The sequence below is a fragment of the Sphaeramia orbicularis genome, chromosome 6, assembly GCF_902148855.1.
Source record: "Sphaeramia orbicularis chromosome 6, fSphaOr1.1, whole genome shotgun sequence".
Lineage (NCBI taxonomy): Eukaryota > Metazoa > Chordata > Actinopteri > Kurtiformes > Apogonidae > Sphaeramia > Sphaeramia orbicularis.
This window is the reverse complement of record NC_043962.1, coordinates 28,463,665-28,479,207: the sequence shown is the minus strand read 5'-3', so window position 1 is coordinate 28,479,207 and position 15,543 is coordinate 28,463,665.

The following is a 15,543-nucleotide window of genomic DNA, read 5'->3' as shown; positions in this document are numbered from 1 at the left end:
GGAAACAACATATTGCAACAGATTCTTTAGATATATATTTTTTGAAGCTGTGAAACTCGTGGACAAAAATGCATTTCTAGGTCTCAAAAAGAAATGTACGTCTAAGTATTTTCCAGGTAAAATGTAGCCCATACAGAAACTTGAGAACCATCCGTCATTACCTTCAACTCACTGTGGATGTGGAAACATAAACGGGTGTAATGTCATGTCAGTAATGTGGATTACAGGCAATAATTGGATGACATTAAAACAGCTGTAATCTAAATCCCCTGCAGGTGTGAATGTGGCGCTGAATGGTTATTCGTCTGTGTTTGAACTAGTGACAGGTCTGGGGTGGGCTCCAGGACCACCACGACCTTCATACGGATCAAGCGGTTCAGAAAATGGATGGATCAATGCATTAAACAGTTGTCAAGATAAAAAAAAAATGATATGCAGGAAATCCATTCTGTTATATTTGTTCAAGTGTATTCATGACTGTTGTGCAGGTCTAGTGTTTTAGTTGTATTCTATTCTATTGTCATTATCTCCCATCAGATGTTACACATTCTGTATGTATTCTAATTTCATGTTGACTTTATCATACTAAGTGTGTTTACTTTCAGTCTTATGCTACATTTCTTATGACATTTTAATCCAGTTTTTAGGCCTATTCCATGTCTGTTTCATGTGAAGCACTTAGTGAACCGCATTTCTTATGTAAGGTGTGGTACAAATACATTCTATACTTTGTGTGTGCATGTATATACACGTAAACCTCTTTAGTAAATCCCGTCCTGTGAGGGTATTTCAGTCAGGTCTGTCTGTTTGTCTGTGCATGCTCTGCACGTTTCAACTTCAATATTTTACACATGGTAGACCTCTAGTATGTCTCATTTCTCTTAGAATATTTGAAAATTGGGCACTTTTTTTCACATTGCTGGTGAAAATGTAGACACATACATGCTGCATGACGATATCTATTGACATGATCTCTTTTTTTTTTTTTTTGCTGATCTTTAAGATGATCCAGAGCTAAAGACTACAGCTGCCATATTTGATGGACATCCACAGCACATTTTCCTGAAAAATATATGTGTATGTGTGTTTCTTTTGGTATATTTACTGCATAGTGAATTATGTGGTGGATATAGTATCTTTGATCTGTGTTGTTTATGTGTTTCTGTGTTCTGGTATTCAGCATTAAGTATTATTTTCACTCTGGTGAAGACTTATTGGCATAACAACAGTTAACATACAGTAAGGCATTTTTAATTTAGGGAAGCACTGATATATTGGACAGACATTGGCTAATATCAGTATTGGCATATATGATGTATTTTCAGCAATGGCAGTGGCAGATATTTTTCTGTCCAGTTATATTGCTGTTATTGTTCATTGTTGTAATGTTTAAAAAAAAAAAAAAAAAAAATTATGTGGTTGAATCCGTCTTCATCCAAAGATAACGTGATGAAAAGCAGACTGCAAGAAAAGAAAAGTTGGGTGAACTCAAAATTTCAAGACAACAAATTTCAATAAAATTTTAAGTTGGGCAATTAAATTAAATATTCAAAATTTTGCTTTTCAGTTTGCTCAACTCTGAATTCAGATTTATGTTAACTAAACTGTAAGCTGTACTAATTTATAATTTCACATTCTAATAACTCTTAATCCTTACTACTGCTAACTCTCCAGACAAACTATAGATGCTCTAAATCTTCACAGCTTTTGCATTTTTTCTTTTTCCCCTTGAAAAATCAAGCAAAGATAACCTATAGCCCTGTCCTTAGATTCTTAGAAATTCTCAACCCTTCCCTTCTGTCATGGTTCCGTCCTTTAAGTTTCCCAGAGTAGTCAGGCTCCACATGTATGTTTAAGCCAGTGGTTCTAAACCTTTTTTGGCTCGTGACCCCATTTTAACATCACAAATTTCTGGCGACCCCAGACATTCAAAACAGACTTTTTTTTTTTTTTTTTTCGCAAAAATTAATTTGTTTTTGATCATATAATAGTTTGCTATACTATGTTGCAAATAAACATTAATTGTAGATGACATTTAGTCTATATAATGTATATTATTATGGACAGAGGTAGTAAAGCCAGGTGTAGATTACTGCACAAAGGGAGAATTTTATTTTCCTTGGTCAGGATACGTACAGTCAGTCCAGCTTGGATTTACAAGGCTGACAATTAATACTGAACAAACAATAACTCAAACTATGAATAATGAAAGAGCTGCAGCATCTGAAACTGACCACAATGAACATTTAAAGATAAACAGAACCACAGTGCTTCAGTTTCAGCTTCACAGTTTGTCTTTTATGGATTGGGATCGTCTCCCTCAACTCACCATACATTTTTTTATTAGTAATTTTTTTTTTTTTTTTTCATCAATTACTAAAAGTTTCAGGCAACCCCATTTTAATTCCAGGCGACCCTACATGGGGTCCCGACCCCAAGGTTGAAGAACACTCTTTTAAGCTCCTCCACCAGTGTTGTTGAAGGGTAATCAGCCAGAACACCTGTTCTTGAAGCGGCCATTTTGAAACATCATGAGTCATTGTGGCCTTGCTCGTTCTGGTGTGGGAATCCTTATGAGGTATTTGGCTTTATTATTCTCCAATAGATCTAGATTATATCTGTGCTTTAATCCTAGGTTTAGGTTTGAAGTTAAGGTTAGATCCAAGTGAGACTATATAATGCCCATAAGCCCGAGACTTAGGGTTAGGGCAAGCTAGCCGCTAGCTTTCGCTAATGACTGAAAAGCTGTTTGTGTTAAATGTTAAAAATGTGTAGCTTCCCTTCTCCATCAATCTACAACATACTACACAACACTCCTCAGAATAAAATTCCTGTATCATTTTAATTTAATTTAATTAAAGGTTGATTGGACTCAGCACAGCCACAGTGAGACTTAAAATGAAAAGTGCCGACTCGGGAAGTTGGCTTTCTTGGATTTCACAACAAAGAAATAAGAGTTAGCAGAACTGTTGTCCCTTATACTGAACCCCAACTTAAAGATATAAGTATTAACAACTCACCAAATTGTTTTGGAGCAAACAACTAGCTTGCTTTATTGTGCTAACTAACATTATTTCCTTAAATGTCAATAATTTATATTTTCAAGTTTTATCACCTTAAATTACTGTTGTAGACCAAAAAAAAATTTTTTTTTTTTTTTTGCAGTGCAGAAAGACTGTAAAATAGCTAGTGACTATTTTCTGTTAATAATGTACAAACAACAAAAACAACACCAAGAAACAGGGAGTAACATCAGTATCTTACAAAATGTCATATTAGCTGTTAGTATCAGTATTCTTTGTAATCAATGAATCCTATGTTTTATCATTCTAACTAGAAAAATGTGATTTCGATGAAACAACAAAGCTTTCACTGATACAGATCACGTGAAAGCTACTGAAAAAGTGTCTCCATGGCAACTGACCGAGCGATACATGTCCATCTGCTGATAAAGATCAAATAGTTGAAACCCTGAATCTGACACATGTTCTCACAATGTCTTTTGTAGATATTAACATAATCGGATCAATCTGCATGTAGAAAGTGTCATCATTAACCAAAAGTGAATTAAGTCAGAAATGTTTCGTGGTTGCTCAGCAGAGATAGACATTTTTCTCAGAAGTGCTTCGGTGAGTTGATGCTTTCATTTCCGCTGAAGCATAAACAGAATGATGAAGTGTAAATGTGCTGAACGTTGCTCAGGTGCCCTCAGAGATGAGACGACCTGCCTTTCCTATTACATTCAGTGGAGCATCAAATGGATCTCACTGTGCGATAAAATGATTCCTCAGAGGGTGTGAATGCAGATGATCTTAAACTTTTCATCAACATTATTTCCTGGGTCTGGACGGACAACAAACAGCTTTTTTAATCTATTTGAAGAGCCCTCCACCCGGCTCTTGACTTGAGTCCGTCTGGCATCAGAAAACACAGAGCGACCGTTGTGCGGCAGCAGGCGGACTAGATGAAGCCACTCATGAGGAAAAAAAAACAAGAAGATATACGTCAGATCTATAATGCTGCTTCCTTTTGAAATATATGAAGTATGAGACAGGGGGCACAACAAAATGACAGAAAATGACTTGTTTTTCTGCCACTTTCAAGTACAATAGATGAAGACAGACACATGCTTTCATCTACAGGGAAACATATGGTTCTGACATTGGCGTCAAAAAATACATTAAGTGAGCTGAGTGTGTGTAATTGTTCTGGCTTATACAACAAATTATATATTATATAACTAATGACCCATGGTAGAACAGAGAATGATGAATAAGACACAGCTATAGGTACAAAAACATATCACCTCTGATGATTTGATAAATTATGCAGTGGGGCTACTCTTATAGATTTTGATATTACATGTAATGATGATAAAAATTACCTGCACTTAATGTGAATTGACTGTAATTTTAAATTGTCATCACAGTAGATTACAAATAATGGCAGATACAATCAACATCATTTTGTGACTTCTGCTCTTTGGAGTGCACACACAGGTAATTTGCAATCAGTTGTACAAAATTGCTCGGGTAATTGCCTGCTTCGAGGGTTATTTGGTAACTTTATAAAGCGTTCACATTCACAAAACATAGACTCATGTTCAGGGACTATTTATTTCCATCTCTTCTAGCAAAAAAAAAAGAAAAAGGGCTCACAGAAAGTAGATTGCTTTCATTACAACATGGAAAAACAGACTGCCCCTACTAAAGCCCAAAAGCCAATAATGATGATGGATATAAGAAAGATGTATATGGTGGACATTATACATAGATTAAGAATTATACTTTTGCGAACCATGTTCCCTGCGAACCTTAATGAAACAGAGGCTTTATTATTCTACTGACATTCTTACAAGACTGTTAATTCTCAGTTTACTCATCGTACAGCACTTTAACATGTAAATGACTATTTAACACACTTCCTCCTCCTACTGGGAGAGTTTATCGGTGTGAAACAAAACGCTGCCTTATTTCCATACAGCTGCTGAAAAGAAATTCTACTCTCTCTGCATTACCGTGACAACGAAATGACTTCTAACCTGCAGTGATACTGCAGAGGCGAACATAAAGTATAATAAAGCAGAAGTGCAGCTGGTTCATTGCACAAGATCACTTGAAAAAAGTTGTTTTTAACGCCATGTTCTGAATCAAACTGTTGAGTTGTGTAAAGACCTGATGGGTTTGAAATATATTGGTTGTAACGTGTGGAATAAAAACTGAAATTCCCTGAGTATTTCAATAAATATACCTAAAATACGAACAAGTCAGCTATAGACAGGTCTCAGAATATATTCAAAACAGTTATTCCCCCCCCTCCCCCTCCCGAAGGAGAGGCAAGGGGTATTTTTCTTTGGTTCGGTTTGTTTGTTTGTTAACACTCTAGCAGCAAAATGATTGGTTGAATTCATGCCAAATTAGGTTTATAGATTGCCAGTGACCCAGAATAGGTCTGATTGCTTTTTGGGAAAAGTACATCAAAGTAAAAATTTCTTATGAATTTTTAAAATCTTTTTTTCCCCCCATTTTCTTATAATGGGTGAAATTTAAAATGTCTGTATCAGCAAAAGTGCTGGTTGAATTCATACCGAATTGCGTTTATAGATTGCCAGTGACCCAGAATAGATGTCATTACATTTTGGAAAAAGTAGGTCAAAGTAAAAAAAAAATTTATGGATTTAAAAAAAAAAGTTTTTCCCTTTACTTATAATGGGCAAAATTTCAAATGTCTATAAAAACATTAAATTTGTTTCAATTTACTTCAAACTTGGCACATATATAGAGGCAAGTGATATGCTGACATCAGCACACACATAGACCTGATGACATCAGCTGGATTGACGCCAAAATAAGCTACAATACGTGCGAGGGGTGGCGTTTGTTGTGGTTGGCACCAGTTATTTCTACTATGTTTTTATCGCTACCATCATTGAGATATGTGAAATCAATTGATATTTAGTAAGTGTATGTGTATTTAAGTTCACATATGCTATAAACCAGTCTGTTTTTCATCATTTCACTTATTAAACTATGTAATGATAACATTGATTCTGAATAAAAAGGGTTATGAAATGTTTTATTCATGCAAACACTACATTTCACCCTGTAAAGTATGAATCCAGTGATATTTTATATAATTCCCTAAAAGGCAGTACCAGATTTGTTTATTACTAGTTGCCTCCTTGTCTGTATGGAGCAGCTGCTGAAGACTTGTAGTTCTGTTTGCAGTCTAATTTCCTGCAACACTGCAGCAATAGAATTATGCTGCTTTATTTTCATTCCTAGCAAAGCAAAAGCAATTATTTCTAAGAAACAGCATAGTTGCAGACAAAAAATAAAACAGGAGGGTTGACATTACCTGGAGGCAGATTAAACCATGTGTTGTAGAGTTCAGTATAATATCATTTACTGAATGAAAGCTGTCAGTTTATAAAGAACTAATGAATATTCATTACAACAATGGAGAAAAAAAACTAAAATTCCCTGATGACTTGAAAACAGAAAATACCTGAAATAGTAACACCTTGTTTTGCAGTTGTTTGTCCCCGTTAGATCTGAGAGCAACTGTTTTTATGTTTTTAACTGAACCTCACCGACATAAAGTACATGCAACTCCACTGTAATATATACTAATATTTAAGTTTGCATATAATGTAACCTTATCTTATCTTATCTTATCTTATCTTATCTTATCCATTGTTCCTTTAAGCAGAGAATCTATGCAACAGCATTAGTGCTGCAACGACGAATCAATTAAATCGATCCAAATTGATTCCTAAAAGAGTTGGCAATGAATTTGGCAGTCGATTTGTTGGGTCTTGAGCATGTTAGTACTGAGGCATGCCTGCACACTGTGAAGTGTAACACAGGAAAACACAGAGCAGCATGGCTGAGGCTTCGGATGGCGGTGTTGTGCCAATGTACGTATCCCTGCTGAGAACTGTTTCCCCTGGCTGCAGGAGCATAATTTCGACTTTTTATCTCATAATTATGACTTACCATAAGGATTTTTTTTTCAGTGGCGGAAACAGGCTTCAATACAATTCAATAATGGCATAAAAAGTCATAATTATAAGATAAATTGTTGAAAATAATGGGTAAAAAGTCATAATTATGAGATAAATAGTTGAAATTATGAGATAAAAAGTCATAATTTTGCTCCTGCGGCCAGGGGAAACAATTCTGAGTGGGGAGACGTACCTTGGTACAACACCAGCATCGCCAGCATACCTGAAGCCATTGCGGGGATGTAATCATTAGTGACTTGTCTATAGCCTATATTGCTTTGGGTTAAATATCGATCTTTGAGAATTGAGTCTTTTGTGTTTATCCCATGAATCGATTAGTTATTAACATAATCTACAGATTCATCAATTATTAAACTCATTGTTAGTGGCAGCCCTATACTGCAAAACATTGCTATCAATATACACGTAGATGTTATGCTGTTATATGGAGAATACAGCAGATCATATATAGCTTTATATAGCCTGTCTGCAGATGATCTTGCTCCTACAGAGGACTCGAGCTCTGTTTATTTGTTGCTCAAATGTCTTAAAGCAGCTCCGTGTCTATAGCGACGTACAGAACAGCCTTCATTCTGTAGACTTTGTTGTGTTTGCTCAGACTAATCCCCAGCCACTGTTTTCCCTCTACTACATATTGTGTCTCTTCATCCTTATTTGCATGAGCGTTAGCATCAGTGTCAGAAAGTCAAACTCCTTGTGCCTGAAGTGAACACAATGAATAAAGATGATGTTGATTCTAAACAGTGTCCACTCTGTATCACTGACTGAGAGCAGCATGAGACACAGACGGAGAGAAAATACTAAACCACAGGGGATAGTCAGCCCCTTTTTCTGAGACAGAAAACACACACGGCAGCATCATTAGTGTGGGTCCTTATCTGTGAGAGGAGAATAAATAGATGGAGGTATTTATCTCTGAGAGGATGCCTGCTTTGATACTTCTTTGCCATAAATCTCTGGTCTAGGGTCTTCAAAGAAACAATACTGTCTCTGTGGGACAAATCCTGTCAATGTGGTGCTTCAAAACCTCCAAACACACTTTATCAGACTCACCGTGTGTTTAATTGTTCCTCTAACCTTTGTCTGACAAAGTAACTGAGAGAATATTCACCATCAACAGCTCTGATTGCCACATTTAGAACATTCTAGACGTTATATGTCAGGAACGGCGAGGAACCTGTGCTGCAAATCAATCGTCTTCGTTCCCTTTCAACAGATTCACTTTCCTGAGAACAAAGGGATGAAGAGAAGATTGCACATTTGGCATTCACTGTGATAAAAAGCAGATTCAAGGAACACGCTTTGCCTTTAGGTTGGCTAATTACTTTTCAAATTGACCCATTTATCTTGATCGGAAAGGCTTCCAGATAAGACGACTATATTAGTTAGCAGAGTCGAACATCCTTTGTTACCGCTGAAGAATGCATGGATCCACCTACGCCTTAAATACACAGTACAATAGCAGTAAATCATTGTACAAATACACTGATTTACATGTTAATTGATCAGCTGTCAGAAAAACTGGAATCATACACTGTTGTCCGTACAACTGGAATAAAATACTTGTCCCTCTTCTCATGAAATGATTGTGACAATGTGATTTATTCTTGATAAAGTGGAACTGGGATTCAGTATGTAATTACTACACCTGATCAAAGATGAAGTGAAGTGTATAAATAGGAATAAACAGAGGAAGGTCTCAGAAAACAAATTATTCCAACTTTATGGGCAACAGTGTAAGTAAAAATATCAGTTGTATGTGTTTGTAGTTTATGCTCAGTTATAATTCACATGTATTAAATGTTTAAAACAGTGGTTCTCAGTGGTTGTATGAACAAACACCCTTTTTCAACCCCCCCCCCCCCCAAAAAAAAAAAAAAAAAAAAAAGTGTGACGAGGGGGGTGGGGGTGCATACCTCATCATTATCCTCCCTGTTGCATCCATGCATCCATCCCCCTTCTGAGACAAGTTATCTAGCGGGGCGGGGGGGGGGGGGGGGGGGGGGCGTATGTCTGACAGAGCTTATATACATAGCCTAGGTAGCACCCCCCCCTTGCGACATGGGGGGGGCAATGGACATTACCACCAAACACCGAAGATCGAGGGGGGTGGATGTTAATCACCAAAGACTGGAAAATCGCCATTGACATATTGATACTAGGGATGTAACGATTACCGGTATAATGATAAACCGCGGTAAAATTGCAGACAGTTAGTATTATTGTTTAAATTCTAATTATCATGATAACTGTGTTTGATTACCACACTTTTAGGGGAAAAAACCCATGTAAACTATGCTTTTATGTCAAATATTTGAGTATAGTTTAAATTTTTTACAGTTTTGATTTTATATACCTAATATTTGGAACCAATATTCACTTTTAAAGTCTTTGAAAAATTTCGTTAAGCATCTTTGTGTTATTTATGCAATAAAGTACATATATTTTTCAAATCAGATTTTATATATTTTTCTGTGTTTTCTGGCCTTTTATGTTTTTATGGTAAGTTAAAGTGAAAAAAATAATAGGCAGATGACATAGATAAAGTTGTGCTGCAAAAAAACAAACAAACATGGGTATAGTGAACATTTCTTTATATAGTATATGAAAGCAAAATCAAACGTACTCAAAACAGCCAAAATAGGCTCAGACCCCTAAAGGTTAATATTTGAATGTTTCTGCCAACAGAAAGTGCATTGTGCCTATTATTTCATTTGTTTATTTTTGTTTTTTCAAAATACAACTTGGTTAAATTATTTCAGTGTGTGTATTAGTACTTTTTGAACATTTTGAGCACAGTTTCAACAGTACCGTGATAATGATGATAACTGTGATAATTTTGGTCACAGTAACCATGATATGAAATTTTCATACCGTTACATCCCTAATTGATACTTATACAGACTAACACCCCCCATCACAGTCTCAGCGCCCCCCCTCTCAGCTTTGTCATTTCAAACGCCCCCTGACAGAACCGCCTCCGTTGAGAAACACTGGCCTAAAACAAACACATTCTCCAACATTAGACATCATGCCACATGCAAACACGACAGTTTTTTTTTTTATTTGTCTGGAGGTGTTCTGGTTCTCTTGCCATCTTCAGGTTTCTGCTTCCAGCCCTTATTGTGCTAAACTAATCCATTCACATCTTGGATCAAACTGAGACTAATCTCCTCATCTAACTCCTGGTAAAATGGGATTTTGAGGCTCTGTATATACATTTTAGTAAAGATTCCTCCTAAAAGCATACTTAAAGCATTCAAAAAGGTGTAAACAAAGTGGATAAATGCATAGAGGGGCTATTATTGTGAATTAGCTTTGTGCATTTGCAGTGAGGCGCTGACATGAGCTTTGTTTATTGCCTCTTCACCTGTGGATAATGACTTGTTTATAGGTGACAACAAAGAGTACTTACTGTGAATCAGTCTGGCAGGTTTATTAACTTTTTCCAGCAGGATCTACCCTACTGGAGTGCCTTTGAGCACATCACTAAATCCTTTTAGATGTTTCCTTATAGCCCAGTGCTGCAGCACATGCACACATTTAATCTAGGACTGCTTTGGAGACAGACTTTTTTTTTTTTTTTTCTCCAAAGTGTTGACATGTACTGTGCCAATTGTGCAGACAGGCTCATTAAAGGCTGCCTCCCCCTGTATGACAGTGGTCATTTGTTTAAGAGCCTATCTTCTCTCCAGCCAACCTCGATGCGATAAGTCAAAGCATAAGAGCGCTTGCAGAGACACCTGACAAATGACGGCGTGTACCTGCCTCCGACCGCAGGAGCTTCTCTTCGGAAGAATAATGTCCGAGAGGAATCAATTTCCTGCAATGAATCTCAGCTCAGACAAAAATCAGCAACATGTTTATGGAAAAATGTGTCTGCACCATCCTACACAATACTGACAAGACATCAGCCTAAGATGGGAAGACAAAATAATATGTGTTACAACAGATGTGGATGAGATGATGTCATTCAGCATAATCAGGGAAATCAATAATAGATTTTCATCGCGATTTGTCACAGACTCTACCTTCTGCATATACGATATGTAATTTCCTTCAGTCGATGGAGACCGAGAGGAAGGTGCACAATCCTCTCCCTCATCTGATCAACATTTATATGAGCTGTGAACTTCCCATGTTTTGAGAAATGCTCCTTCACTGCTGTTTCATTTTTCTGCTCAGGTTTTCTGTGGGGAAATTTTAATTCCCTGATCTGCCCGACCCTTAAAGAAAACCACGCTTCCTCTTAAAATTGACTTTGAGAATAATTTATTTTTTCCTGCTTTAATACCCTCCAGTTGCAAAGACATATATTTTTGTTTATTAACTTCAGCAATATGGATGCTTTCGTAAGAGAATGTAAAATGTAGCACGTGTTTGTGAATTAAAAATATGATAAATATTTGCTGAAGATCTAAAGGATAATATATAGTAAGTGACTTACACAGCGTATTAAATATAAATACAGATATTTACAGCAGAAATTGAGAACTTGACGAAAATATAGGACAAAAAATGAGTTAAATCACATGAAAATGGCTTTGTTGTCACTGCTTAATTAATAATTTAAAAAAAGTCAATAGATACTATGGATTATGAACTGCATATAACACAACACCCTTTAATATTAAGATGGAATATTTGTGTTTTCAGACTCATTCTTTGTTTTCATTCCCACTTATACACGTCAGAAATCACCTATGATAAAAAAAATATATATATATTTTATTCCAGTTTTATGGGCTGTAGTGATATAAACTATAAAATGCAGTTAGTGAACAATTAGATAGATAGATAGATAGATAGATAGATAGATAGATAGATAGATAGATAGATAGATAGATAGATAGATAGATAGATAGATAGATAGATAGATAGATAGATAGATAGATAGATAGACTTATTTTTTCTTAATGCTTTTATAAACTATTTAGTAGGCTTTTCAATGTTTCTTTGTTCTTTTTCTGTTCTTTTCTTTTTTCTTTTCTTTTCTTTTAGCAATAAAAATGGATATATCAAATACACTTACATGTGATGATAAAACCTTTCACTTCCGGGTGCCATAGCTTGTAGTTTTAATTAACTTTAATTGACCAAAGTTATTTTAAAAATGTATTTCTGACAATTATATGTACATTTCACGTTATTTTAAGATGACAAACATATATGAAGACTGCGAGAGTGAAAACAATAATAATCACAGATATTTAAATTGTTTAATTGACAGAATAAAAACAACAATAACACAGCAAATTATTTGGTTCTTACCAAGATAATGTTTGTTTTTGAAGAGTTCATTTCTTATTTTTAGTGTTCATACATCTGTAGACGTGCTTAGTTCTAGATTTAACAATCGTAATTCAAGAAATCTTGTCAAGTGTAATTATCTTGCTGCATGGACAGATACTTCACTTGTTTTAAGAAGCTTTTCCCTCAGATGTAGTGTTTTTATCTTGTGTTTAGACACTCCTTTTTTGCAGTGTAGTATATACGTATAAAAATGTATATACGTATTTTTAAAAAAATAAAGGTTATGCAAAGGTTTGGGCACTGGCAGCACATGGTGGGGTCTGAGTAGGCATAACAGGACTTGGTTCAATACAAAGTCAGCAAAGTATTGATCAAATATGACTCATGTATAAAGTGATGTTTTCAGGAGTCAGCTGTAAACTCCACTCTGTGGATTCTGTATCTGTCTATAGAAAGACAAAATAAAAGTAATGATCCCTCAAAGACAGTTTACACTGAGATTATCTCTGTAGTTTGTACAATAGTAACATTTCATTCCACAGACTGGGTTCATGTTTGGATTAAGGCTCTCAACAGAGTATTTGATTGATGTTTTTATCAAAGTGCAACTGAGTACCTTTTCACTCCAGATGAAAGAGACGACTGACGCCTCTTGGGGCATATTTTGTGCATATATTAATGCAGAGATCCTGTGATATATGATATGTCCCTTTTAAGCCTCATAAATCACAAAACATTTTCTTTTAGATAATACTTGGTCAGTACAATAGTATTATAACATGAGGAATAAATAGTAAAACTTGACAGATCTGATGTCTAATGTGGAGATACACCGCATCAAAACTGCTCTGAAGCTTTTTATATGATCAATGTATGATTATTTTGACCATTTCATGATGTGATTTTATCTCTATATGATAAATTCTTTGTTTTATAGTCTTATGAATATTGTACATTCTTTTTGTTGTAACCTACATGAAGCATCTTTGAATATCTTGAAAAGCACTGTGCAAATAAAATGTCAAACATAAGCAACTTTTTTTCATTGAGCTGCAAATATGCCACTGTGGGTCTTCTTTTACAGAGGAGGAGGACATTTTGTGCCTTACACTACAAAAAATGTCTAGCATCTATCATGAATACTCTGAATATGGCCCATAAAGTTTTATTCTTATTCTTCTATGTTTTTAATTGTTATTTTTGGCATTATCTTCATGCTGCATGCATATTCTCTTTACCCTGCACTTTATCCTGTTGAATTTCCCTGCTGTGGGATGACGAAAGTTGTTAAAATGTGTAACTTCTTTAACCCTCTATAACCCCTGTTTTTACAGCCACATCACAGTATCTAAAAAAAACTATTAAAGATATAAGGTTGTAATTTTGCACAGTGTTCACTAGGAGTAATAATATTACTTTTTGAAAGTATGAAGCAAATCAGAGATGGTGATTTGAGAACATTTTCTGAAATCTGGTGATGGGTGATGAGGTAGATTTACCCAGTAATCCAGCAAGGTCAGGAGGAGGTGCCAGGCACAACAAACCCCGCCCTTCACGTGTATTAAAATACATGTATAAAATATGTATATACATTTTTATACGTATATACTACACTGCAAAAAAGGAGTGTCTAAACACAAGATAAAAACACTACATCTGAGGGAAAAGCTTCTTAAAACAAGTGAAGTATCTGTCCATGCAGCAAGATAATTACACTTGACAAGATTTCTTGAATTACGATTGTTAAATCTAGAACTAAGCACGTCTACAGATGTATGAACACTAAAAATAAGAAATGAACTCCTCAAAAACAAACATTATCTTTGGTAAGAACCAAATAATTTGCTGTGTTGTAGCTTATTTTGGCATCAGTCCAGCTGATGTCATTATCAGTGTTGGGCAAATTACTTTTAAAAAGTAATTAGTTATAGTTAGTAGTTACTTTCCCAAAAAAAGTAATTGAATTAGTAACGGAATTACTCCTTCAAAAATGTAATTAGTTACCAGGGAAAGTAATTATTGCGTTACTTTTTTGAAAAACCTTCAAATATGTAAAAGGAAACTGATTTCTGAGCGTGTTTCACAGGCCAGTTGTATAGAGTAGAACAGCAGACAGGTACTGAATACCAGGACTGTGGTGAGGCTGGGTCCACCAGGGCCCGGCTGGGGTTCACCAGGGCGCAGCTGGGGTCCACCAGGGCTCGGCTTTTCCACCACATAAGTGCATATCTGTATTTATAGGAAGAAGATGCTCCTCCAGTTAATCCCACATCTCCACTTTTTTCAGTGTCCTCCTCTCTGATCCAGCGGTAAATGTCTTCAGTCCAGTCAGTTGGACTCACTGATAACTCCTCCCCTAAATTAGCTGCACATGTAGCTGCGTTCAAGTGAATGGGCTGTGCTGGGACAACTCAAACTTGGACATGTCATTAGTCGTTCAGGTGAAGGCAGCGTGGATAACTCAGACTCATGGACACACAGGTGAAGCATGAAGGCAGTGTGGGTAATGTGAATATAAGAGCGGCTTGTTAATGAACAGCTCATAACAAATCGCTTCTTATCGTTGACTGAAAAGAGCCGTTCAAAAGACTTGACTCGTCCGCGAACATCACACCTCTCGTTCCTGGCTGAGCGAGGACGGATAACAGCTGTTAGATATCAGTGCATAGTAACATGCCACATTTCACTGCCGGTAACGGTGTTCTAACACTTCAAATAGTAATTCATTAGATTACCCGTAACTGGAAAACAATAACGGCGTTAGTAACGCCGCTGTTTTTAACGCCATTATTCCCAACACTGGTCATTATGTCTATGTGTGTGCTGATGTCAGCATACCAACTGCCTCTATATATATATGTGCCAAATTTGATTATAAGTAAAAGGGGGAAGAAAAAAGAATTTTAAATTTCATAAAAAATTTGCACTTTGACCTACTTTTCCCAAAATGTAATCACATCTATTCTGGGTCATTGACAATCTATAAACCCAATTTGGTATAAATCCAACCAAGAATTTTGCTTCTACAAACATGTGAAATTTCTCCCATTGTAAGTAAATGGCAAAAAAAATTAATTAAAAGAATTAAAACATTTGTAAAAAAAATTTAAACTTTGAACTATTTTTCCCAAAATGTAATGATATCTATTCTGGGTCACTGGCAATCTGTAAACCAAAATGGGTATGAATTCAACCAATACGTACGCTGCAGGAGAGTTAACAATCAAACAAACTGAGCCAAAAACATTACCCCTTGCCTCCCC